Source organism: Gymnoscopelus braueri, assembly GCF_963280865.1.
Source record: "Gymnoscopelus braueri genome assembly, chromosome: 6".
Taxonomy (NCBI): Eukaryota; Metazoa; Chordata; class Actinopteri; order Myctophiformes; family Myctophidae; genus Gymnoscopelus; species Gymnoscopelus braueri.
The window spans coordinates 48,080,796-48,093,273 of NC_137607.1; positions in this window are offsets into that span (position 1 = coordinate 48,080,796).

The window sequence follows — 12,478 nt, forward strand, 5'->3', positions numbered from 1 at the left end:
TAGATTTTGATTATTATTACAAAACAATGACATACATTACTAATCACTTCAGCCCTTTTGGCCATTTGAAAATAGCCGATCTACAAGCTCATAATGTGTGGAGATGCAACGCATGTCATACTTTTGACTTTTGGTATTTTAAAGTACATGATTTTGTACTTCTACTCAAGTACATTTTATATTCCGGACTTTTACTTGTAACAGAGTATTTCTACATTGCAGTATTGATACTTTTACATAAAGTAAAACATTGTGAGTAGGCTACTTTTTCCACCACTGGCAGTCCTAATTGTTGTGTTTAAATTAAGTTCACTGCACTTAGATGGACATTTCGATTGACATGACAACATGGATGGAGCTCAAACAAGAGGACAGATCATAGATCTGCTATTTTCGGAGAGTCGGTGTAGGGAAAAAGAGCAGACCAAGACAAGCACAGAGCCAATGGTCAAGTGGGCTAAATATAGAGGGTTTAAAAGGTTAACTATCTGAAAATACACATGAATCCAGCTATCTATGAAAAAAGTTTAATTTGCCCCACAATTTTATACAATATGTAGTGTGTTCTCCCTCCTTCATCTCTCTCTGCGCTAGGGGTCCTTGGTCTGAAAAACGTTGACGACCACTGGTTTAGATCATTCTCAAAATAAACAATACAGGCCCCAAAAAGGTCTTGGGAATTAGGGTACTTTACTAATCTGTAGCACCCTCTACTGTACATTTGTTTAAACAATGTTTTTTGGGAAAAAAACCTTCGGACAGAGATGGTCTAAAAATTCTAGAATATACATTTGCCCAATTATTACCCGGTTAATTTTCAAGCATTATTATGTGTAAATCAAAGTAGATTAAAATGCAATCAATTTGCTGTGTTAATAAACATATGGATGGTGATAAATGTTTATTTATTTATTTTACATCTTTCTTCTATTACTTTAGTATTTCTTTGAGTCCTATTCAGAGGTGTTCACATAATCACAAGAGAACAGCAAACCAAAGTTTTTCAGAGCATAAGTACAACACTAGATAGCACAAATGGATAAAAAATATAGGCCTATATAAATGAACAAGGCTACAAACAACAACACAACTTTCATGTCCACAAAGTGTCTTTGGCTTAATAGTGTGGGTGGCTGCGGTGGCACATAATACAACCACAACAATACACACAGAAGTATGAAAAGAAACACATAAAAGCTTGTTATGAGAGACACACATTAATTCCAGGTTCTAAGGATGTATATATATATATATGTATGTATATATGTATGTATATATGTATGTATGTATATATGTATGTATATATATATATATATATATATATATATATATATATATATATATATATATATTATAATAATGCATTTTATTTATAACGCACTTTACATTCTTACGAATCTCAAAGTGCTACAGGTTAAAAGCATGGCATAAAAACAGCATAGGCAACCAAACAATGTCAAGGTTATATATATATATATATATATATATATATATATATATATATATATATATATATATATATATAGGTCAGAGGTCACTTAGCTGGGTCTGAGGTTTCAGGTTTTCCAGCCATGCCAATAATTCTGGAAAACGTACTACTCCTTATTGTCTCTGCCAGGCCGAAAGGCATGGCGAGAGTATGTTTTCGCCCCTGTCCGTCCGTCCGTGTGTCCGTGTGTGTGTCCGTGTGTCCGTCCGTCATTCTGTCATTTTGTGTACAGCTAATCTCTGGCACCGTTGGCTTGATCGCAGAGAAACTGTGCACACACACTCCCTGGATGCCAGAGCAGAACCTCTGCCCCAAATTTTTCACATGGGCCTGTTATAGCGCCACCAGGAGGCCGCTTTTTGCAAAACACATTTTTGGACAGTACTCCTACAGATTCTGGCCAAAAATCCCCCAAATCGGTACACAGTATCTCTATAGTCATTAAAAGAAACGGCTAATTTCAGATTTTTCATATTCCATCCTGATTGGCAAAAATTGGCTTTCAAAGTTTGCAGGAGTACTCCGTTTCGAACAAAATGCCTCAAATCATGAACACAGCATGCAATTTCCGTGAAATTTTGCTCACACATTCCCATTAGGCCGAGGAAGAAATGCCATTTGAAAATGTTCAAATCAGCCTCATGGTGGCGCTGTAACAGGCCGATTCGTGTTTTTACCTATAACTGCACCGATCAGTGTAAAACTTTGTATGCACACTCTCTAGAGGCCAAGGAAAAACCTTTGCCCTGCATTTTTCACATTTGCCTTTTATAGCGCCACCAGGAGGCAGACTTATGTAAAACAAATTTTTTTATATTAAGCCTTCAGATTTGATCCAAATTTCACGCAAATAGGTACACATGATCTCTATAGTCATGTGATCAAGACGGATCTGTTTGATTTTTCATATTCCATCCTGATTGGCTAACATTGACATTCATGTTTGCAGGAGTGGCCTGTTTTGAACAAAATGCCGCAAATCATGAACGCAGCGTCCGATTGTGGTGAAACTTTGAATGCACATTTGCACTACGTTGAGGAACAAATGCCACCCTTTTAACATTGGAATGTTATAGCGCCACCAGCAGGTCAAAATTAGCAAAACACATTTTTAGAACAAAATGCCTCAAATCATGCATGCAGTGTCCGATTGCCGTGCACAGCCTAGGAATAAATGGCACCCTTTTCACATTGGCCTATTATAGCGCCACCAGGAGGCCATAATAACCTACCTGACCTGGCGGAGACTTGTGCTCCGAGGAGCACTTTTTCTAGTTAAGTCTGCATTGCAATTGCTAAAAGTTGCTAAACCATGATGACATTTTAAACACGAGTACACTCTTGATCAGAGCCATAGTTGTGCCATAGAATTGTGCTCAGTTTCTATATTCGGTTTTCTCACGTTGAGACGGTTGAGTTTTCTATGAAGATAAAGGCACTGTGAACACTTGAATATCGTCGCTGTCGGGCAGAAACCAGCTATCTCAATCTTTTTTTTTATTAATCAATGCTATTGAACACCCTTTACGTCTGAGTGTTGGTTTCACAAATATTGCAATAGAAAATAACAACGAGCACTCTCAGTATATGATGCAGTTTACGGGTGCACGGCTCACGAAGATTCACAGTAAATAAAGCAATAGCCAGCACTCCATATTCATATCTCTGCTGTTCGGCCGGAACCAGCTAAATCCAAAATGGTAATTGTTCAGGAAATGAAAAACAAAATATCAATTTTTCAGAAAATGAAGAAAACCTTATATTTTTAAAACAAAGCAATACTGCCTCATCAAACTTGGTATTGTGACTTTATATATTATCAGATACTTGCATGTGTCATTATATTATCACCACTTTACCCAAATCCAGTGCAAGTGGAGTTAGGAGGTTTTGTCCATCATTGATAAGAACAGCTGGCAATGGATCTCAAAGCTCACAACACATCACAACGCATTGTGAGCTTGGAGATCAGCTATTTAGGGTGAGCGCCATCCTCATATACTATAGATCAAGCTGAATTCTGTACTTAAACAACTTTTATTTTAACATGCATTGTAAACAACCATGGATCTAACTGTTACCACTGTTGTTCTTCTACAGTTGAGTGCAACAAACAATTCTGCCTCAATACTACAATAAAAAAATGGCATATAAATACAAAATACATTCATGAAAAATATAATCTTTAGCCTATGAAATCTGTAGTCTACTGCACTAACAATAACAACCACAGTTGAATTTACCTATCATATACCTTTCAACATTTTATTATCACACTGTTGTGTGTTGTGTGTTGCGTGTGTGAGGTGGGTGTTTCTTAGTGCTTTAGATTGTCATAAAAGCTGTGAAAGTCTTTTGGCATGATCTCCTTGAGCTCTTGGAGATGTTTGAAACAAACTCCTGCACACACTCATTCTCTGTCCATTAACATTTAAAAAGAAAACACGAGCAGATGACCTTTGTGAAGACACCCTTCTCCTCTTTACTGGGGTGACATCTATCAAACCTTGCACATACATTCTCTTCTCTTCCCAGTTTATGTTCTCCCAAAAGCATTGAAAAATCTTCTCCCTGTCTGCCTCATACAGAGCAGAGCTTCTCGAGAGCCTGAGAGGAGGGGGGAGTTGTTTGTTTTTGACGGACAGTTTGAGGGTCCAATGGAGTTAGGAGTTTTTGTCAGAGGCGCTTTTTAATACTTTTCATATGTTATTATTAAAAAAAAAATTACACAGATGTAGAGGGGGTTCAATAGCGTTGATTTATGAAAAAAAAAAAAAAAACTGAAAAAGGAGTTAGCTGGTCCCGGCTGGACACTGACGATATGCAGCACCTGTGTTGTCCGTGCTGCATATGAATTAAAAGTACCAGAAGGACTTCGGAGTGCTGGCTATTGCTTTATTCACAAATGTTGAACCAATGAAAAGTATTAAAAAAGTGCTTTTGACTAAACCTCCTAACTCCATTGGATCCTCAAACTGTCGGATTAGAATGACGAGTTGATGATCTCCACATTAGAGGTCAAAAACCTCTTAACTCCAATTGAGCTGGATTTGGGTAAAGTGATGATATAAATAAAAATTAAAGTATCTGCATGTATAAGTCACCATACCACCATACTTTGATGTGGCAGTATTGTGTCGTTCTAAAAACATTTTTTCATTTCCTGAAAAGTTAATATTTTGGACATAGCTGGTTTCAGCAAAGATATATTCAGTAGCCTATTTTCAGAGAAGCTCAATTTACAATCCAGAATTGTGCTCAAGTACTTGAAATGGGGGATACCTGGTTGTGACCATTCTAAGGTCACCGGATTTGACCCGGGGCGAGCGTGTTTTGGGGCTAGCGTTCTTGTACCTTGAAACTGTACAGTTTCAACAGGTTGAAGCCACTTTAAATGGTGTACCAATTTGGGGCATGCAATTACTATGCAAAAAATAAAATAGCATCTGATGCGTTGTGAGCTTGTAGATAGGCTGTTTTTAAAATGTAGATTGTGTTTATTAAGTGGTTTTATTAAGTAGTCCTGATTTGTAGCTAGCCAACATGTGATCAGTTCTTTAGTTTGAACTCCAGAGCACTGCTTTGACACCATGTTTGAACTTTGAAGAGTGTGTGTGTGTGTGTGTGTGCGTGCGTGCGTGCGTGCGTGCGTGCGTGCGTGCGTGCGTGCGTGCGTGCGTGCGTGCGTGCACGCATGTGTGTGTGTGTGTGTGTGTGTCAGATCAGCATACTTGTACAAACTGTAGCATTGTTCTTTGATCATTTCAAAGGGTATTAGTTGATGAGACATAATTGCCATTGTCTGTGTTCAGCTGGTGAGGAAGCCTCTTATCCAAAGAATGAGGCCTCAAGTTCAGTAAGTCGTTTTCAATCGACTAACTTTCATACTCAGACTACAAGAGGACAAATTACAAAAAAACTGGGAAAAGTGGTCATCTTTCTTTCAGCCCATGGACAATGTATAGCCTAACTATGACTAACTAAAGAAATAACTGTAACAATTGAAGAATGCAGCCTTTTTCGTATCTTTATTGTATTTTGTATGTTTTTATTTTTTGTTTAATCTTTTTTTCTCCCCCCCCCCACTTCTATGTTCTGTCTTGTATTCTTGTATGTGTACATGTCTTTTGAAAACCCTTTGTTTCAATAAAAATTGAGTTATATAAAAAAAAAGTGTTTTCAATCTATTAAAAGCAGAAGTAAATTATAAAAAATTATCCATAAGCTGCTGAAGATGTTTTGTAACAGTGTTAAGGAAGTGTTTCTGCGCACATGGTAGTGTTTTACAGTACATACAATTCCTATCAGAGGATAATAATTCATTTATCCAATATACCCATGAGCGAAAAGGAGCATGAAGAAGAATAACTTCTTATTAATACCTGCCCCCTATTCAGTTTAAAAAAAAAGTATATACTTGATGATCGGAGCATACAACCAGTACTTGCACTAAAATGCAAATTCAAACAAAAAGTTGTCTAATTATTACACTTTTGTAAAAAAAATTATAAATTGATAAATGTTTGCACAACCCTTTAAGTCAATTGTGTTCCGGCTTGAATCAATGGAACTATACGTTAAGTTCCTGTTTATCGGTATCACAATGTATCACATTTTCAAGGTTTTGAAGAACAATACCATGACATAGTTTCTATGCAAACTAGTTCAATGTCATCACTGCAGAAAGCAGTTGACTGTCATATCTGTCTGTCCTGTTCTGACTGCCTGTGTGTGTTCCTGCTACCTCGCCAGCAAACCATGACAATATAATGTGGCCAAACATGGACCCAGTACGCAAATTTGGTGAGGTGATTTGTAACGTTAAGTGCGTTGCTCTAACACGGTCTGTCTGTCTGTCTGTTTGTGTGTTTGTCTCTCTGAGTTGCTGATGATCTAAGAAATCCAGGGGAAAATAAATGTTCTTTGTACTTCTTCTTTGTACTTAATTCTAGAGTTATAGGCCAATTTGGTCATTTGATTACTTAAGTCAGTCTACTTTCCACAGTCAGTTTGCACTCTTCAGACATTCTCCAAATGGACCCTATGGGTCCATTTGGTTCCATTTGTGCACTCTCATAGTTATGGGGGTCCTTGAAAATAAAAAGTTAGAGAACCACAGCTGACTCCTAATGTGTCATACATAGTGTCATAGAAAAAAAGTGACATGCTTATTCTGAGGAAAACCTGGAGACTGAGACATTCAGTAATTGAGTCTTATGATCAAAATAATGTAAACAAAAACAAAATCTAAAATTTGCCACAGACAAGGCCAAGTCTAGCCACAGACACATTTGTCCGTGTACGGACACATTGATGACCCCTGTAAGATGCTTAACTGAAGTCCCAATACTGACTTTCCCAGCCTGTGGAGGCCCAAGTAACTCGAGAGCCATAAGGCTTGATATGAACTCACCTTGTGAACACCACGCCCCTGCTGGTCAATGAAAATGTAAAGTGATTTTGAATGGAATTCTATCTTTCCTCTGGGCTCTGAAGGCATGTGAGGAGTATGGTTATGAGGTGAACTTTACAGGAGTGGGACAGGCACCACGAGGACAGCAGGCAAGTTTTGGCTTCTGCTCCCTCGGGGAGCCTCGAGGCTCAGTACAACAGAAAATGCCAGTGTCATGCCGAGCAGTGATGTAGATGAAGTGTTTTCATACACTCTGGTGAGTCAATTAAAATGTATCCGTCTCCCTGTAGCTACTGATGTTTTTGGAGCTTGTTCAGTTCAAACTTTGATTATGAAGTCTCACTGTTCATAAGAGGAAGCATGAAGGCTACACTCCATCTAGCAAATACATGGCATGGCAGTTAGCAGCAGTTAATCCTCTTCGTCCCTAGTGGGACATAAGGCTTTAACGATCTGCCTCCATCGGGACCTGTCTTGTGCTGCATGTTGTGCCTCGCCCCATGTCAGGTTCATCTCCTTTAGCTCGGCAGTCACGGTTCGTCGCCAGGTTGTTTTGGGCCGACCTTTCTTCCTTTTCCCTGCAGGAGTCCATCCTAAAGCGACCTTAGGGATACGATCCTGGGCCATTCTGAACACATGACCTAGCCATCGAAATCGGTGCCGTTTTATCTCTAACACTATGCTGTTGCACTTGGTCACCCTGTGTAGCTCTTCGTTGGATATCCTCTCAGGCCAGAAAATGCGGCAGATTTTCCTCAAGCATCGATTATGGAAGGCATCGATTTTCTTCATATCCCTTATTGTGACTCGCCAGCATTCAGATCCATACAACAGTACTGACTTCACATTGCTGCTGTAGAGTCGGATTTTGGTTCTTAGTGTGTACTGTTTTGACTTCCAGATGGATTGGAGCCTAACAAAAACACTGTGAGCCTTCCCTAGCCTTGCTCTGATATCCTTTTGTGTTGCGTTTTCTTTGCTGACTAGACTTCCCAGGTAGGTGAACTCTTCCACATAGTCAAGAGGGAGCCTGTTCACAGTGACTGGTACACCTGGAGTGGCATTAAAGCACATCACTTGTGTTTTAGAGGTGTTGATGTTCAAGCCTGTTTGTAGGGCAAACGTGTTAAGTCTGTCAGTTTTCTCCTGCAGATGGGTATGGTTTGAGGAGAGCACCGCAAGGTCATCGGCAAAGTCAAGGTCTTCGAGTTGGGAAAACAGGGTCCACTGGATGCCTCTGGGTCTGTCGGCTGTTGTCTTCCTCATAACCCAGTCGATGGCCATCAGGAAGAGAATGGAGGACATGATACACCCCTGTCGTACACCGGACTCCACTGGGAACCATTCGGATGGTTTACCATTAACAAGGACACTGCATTGGAAGTGACGATAGAACAACCCCATCAGTGAGACCATTTTGGGGGGAATTCCATATGATCCCGCGATCTTCCACAGGGTGTCACGGTGCAGGCTGTCAAATGCTTTCCGGAAGTCGATGAAGTTGATGTACAGTGCGGTGTTCCATTCTATACACTGCTCTATGATGTTTTTCAAAGCAAAGATCTGGTCTGTGCATCCCCTCTCCCTCCTAAATCCTGCCTGTTCGTCTCTCAGGGTCTGATCAACAGCGGAATCAATTCTGCCAATTAGGATCCTGCAGAAAACTTTTGATGGTATCGACAGCAGTGTGATCCCCCGCCAATTGTCGCAGTTTTGCTGGTTTCCTTTCTTGGGGATTTTGACTATCAGGCCCTTGTCCCAGTCTTCAGGTATCGTTTCCTTCTCCCAGATGTTTCTGAAGAGGTCTGCGAGCACCTTGCTTGAGGTATTAAGGTCGGCTTTCAGCATCTCTGAATGTATTGAGTCTATGCCGGCAGCTTTCCCACACTTCATGGCTTTGATGGCAAGCTTTACCTCTTCATTAGTTGGGGGACTGGTGTCAATGTTGAGGACATCCTCTGCTGGTGGAGGGTTAGCAGGGTCATCTGGCGCTAGGCAGTTGAGTACCTCGCGAAAATGTTGTGCCCATCTCGCATTCTGCTCTTGCTCTGTCCTGAGGATGTTGCCGTCCTTGTCTTTGACAGAGGCTGACTGGCTGGTGTACTTGCCACTGAGCTTCTTTGTGATGTTGTAAATTGTACTCATCTCGCCTTTTGCTGCAGCTTGTTCTGCTTTATTTGCCATATCCTCTACGAAGGCCCTCTTGTCGCTTTTGGCGCTCTTCTTCACCTGTCTGTCCTTTTCCTTATAGGCTTCTTGAATCCGTTCTAGAAGCCTGGGTGATTTGGTGCACAACATCTTGGCCTTCAGTTCTTTCCGTTCATCTATCTTCTTCCATGTGTCTGGGGTTAGCCATTCCTTGTTCTTTCTCCTTCTGTAGCCTAGGACTTTGGTGGCTGTCTCTATGTAGAGCTTTTTGATGGTCTCCCAGTCGCTGTTAATATCTGGGTCTTCTGCAGAGTTAGCCAGAGCACTAGAGCGTTTCCTCAGCTCCAATACAACCACGAGGACAGCAGGCAAGTTTTGGCTTCTGCTCCCTCGGGGAGCCTCGAGGCTCAGTACAACAGAAAATGCCAGTGTCATGCCGAGCAGTGATGTAGATGAAGTGTTTTCATACACTCTGGTGAGTCAATTAAAATGCATTACACTATTAACATGATGATTATATTGACCCTGGATCCTGTTGTTCTCGAATTGAATTTCATAATGCTGCATTATGTCATCACAGATTTGAATATGGTTCTGAGGTCTAATCTTCTGGAATTGTTTCCATCCCGTGTCCTTGTCATTAGTTGTACAGTGTTGCCTATCCTAGTCTCCGTGACAACAACATCTTACAGGGTGTTGTGGTGAATGAGGTGATGTACTGGACTGAGTGACTGAGGAGGGAGAGGATGGAGGAGAGGACCAGAGGGCCGCTTGATGAAGCTTCTCAAGTTCAAGGTAAACTTTATATATCTACAGTACCTGGGTGGCAATTTGTTGCACAGCCAGCAGTAAATACAGTCATCAATAATCAACGCACAAACAATAGACACAAGAAAATCTGTCCTTTGGTCGTGCATCTTGGACGATTATATCAGTGACCAGATGGAAGCAATCTGAACCCATTGAACAGGGGGGCTTCTTAGTAGCTCTTACTTTGTACACTTGGGAGAGGTCATTTAGATGTGTCTGCTTCTATCTTATTGCACATTCTAGTAATTTTGTCTAACCTGTTCTGTTTTTCAAGTTAAGTGACTCAAACCAGCAAATAAAACAGAACAGATTCAGACAATGTTGTATGTGCGCTTTGCATGCAGCAGCAGACAAGTTGTCCAGTTGCTTCCAAACCTGGCACAAACGGTCATGGGTCTGGCATTTAATCCGCCTACTTTTGACAGTTTTCTCAGACATGTTACAGTTTACATAAATCTTTGGCCACTAGGGTGACCAGAGGCTAGAGCCAATGAGATTGAGAAAGAGTTGTGCCATCTCCGTTCAGGCCATCAGCCCACAAAGTAGTTTCTGACTCCTCTTTGATGCAACTCTTCTACTGTATCTGTACTGTGTGTTCTGTATCTCAGTAGCTCTGGAATTGTATATATTGCTGCTGTTTATTTTCATCAATCTCTGACGTGTTTTGACCTAACTTGTCTCTGACATTTTGTCATTTCTGGTGACAGACACTCGTGGACAAAGCGTGTGCCAATTGCCATCTGGTTACAGCTCAATATAACTTATATATATTAATTCATGGAATCTTTTGTCCATCTGTGTTTCCTGGGCATATCTCGGTGTCCCATATGGTGTCCCATATGACCCGGAGCTGTGCAGTGCCAAAAAAACACCACATCTGTGTGTCTCCCGGACTGTTTCTCTCCCATTTAATCTGTTGTTTTGCTTAGCTGGTAGGCATTATGTGAGTGTTCCTCTGGTCCAGTTATGGTCCTGCTGTCCCAAGGTCAAAGACCTGTGTGGAACCCTCAGCCACCTCAGACAGCTCCAACTGGACCACCGCCTAGTCACACTGACACAGGATGCCTCTGCTGTTCTCCTCAATGACAAGCATCAAGGTAACAAACTGATTAACAGTGATTCGCAACCTGTGAGTCGGGGCCCCCTGGTGGGCTGTGAGGATATTGCAAGTTGTTCCCCAACTAATTGGCAAAACACTAAGATTTTAATGATAATAATAACATAAAATAAAGTATGTAAAAAACAAATGTCAGGCCTGGATCGCTGGTGTAGCGGTCCAGGCACCTAGGCTCCAAAGTAGCCTGACAGCGCGTCACAGGTTCAAGTCCCGATCTTGATGGCCTTTGCTACATGTCACTCCCCATCTCTCTCCCCATTTCCAGTCAGACTACTATCCTATCAATAAAGGCATAAAAGCCAAAATATTAATAATTAAAAAAATGTCATGGTATTTTGAAAAAAATACTTTTCATTGTGATACCGATGTTAGTTCCATTGATCCAAGCCGCAACACAATTAAACATGCTCTGAAAATGCACTTTGAGATTTTCAATTGGGCCCTGATCCAAAAAAGGTTGAGAATCATTGGATATGAGTTCGAATACAGTAGGTGTCCATGCATTATCCCTGTTACTGAATCATTTAAAAAAATAAGTATTTACATTGTTAATGGGATTTCCTACAATAACCTTACATAGATATTTTGACCCATAGCCAAAATAAACATAAAATTGTATCCAAAGTCCTAGAATCCTAGTGTAAAAGTAAGTAACCTTTGGAACCAACCAGCCGAGCCATAGGGCAGGAGGCTATCGCCCGTCTCTGTAGCATGAGGCCGCTTGATGTACACATGCATCCCCCCCAGCCATGATGTACAAGTACACCCCCTGGACATGACAGTGTATGTCGCAAGGATTTACCCCCAATCCAACCGTTGATCCTGATTGCCAAGCAGGGAGGTATAGAGCGTGCCAAAAATCCTGAAGGGGGCGTCAACGTGTCTTTTGGTAGCTGCGGACATCTTTGAGGGGTAAAAACCAGGTTGACTTAACATTGCCCAATGCCTCGCCCCCGCAGGCTGATTTGCCCCTTCTGCTGGTGACGACACGTTGGCACGCTTAATTGGGTCCCATTTTTATAGACTTTGGCATGACCCGGTCAGGGGATTGAACCCCGACTGCTCAATCTCAGGGTGGACACTCCAACCACAAGGCCAGTAGGCCACTGAGCTGCTAATCATAGTGCGGTTGGTTACCTCTTAAACCCTATAAACGTTGTTAACACTTTTTTACCTCTACACCAAACATGTTTCCCCAGAATAGAGAATGATGCGAGGGTTCATTGTCTTAAAAGGATCTAACTCCTAGGCATCATTGTAAATAGTACAGTAGACAATATTTAGGAGATTCAGCTCGGCTAAAGCCAAAACAAGTTTTGCCTGAAAATCTAATTTAAATTTTGTTCTGTCATGTTAACAAGTCATGTAAAGGTTGTCAACTTATGGTTTAATTTAAAGGTTTTCTGTAAACCTGCCCCTTAAAATACAAGTGCATATTTAATAATGCATATATGGAGAAAGGTTAGTTCAACTCGCAGAGAAATACCATATAGGAAGATTA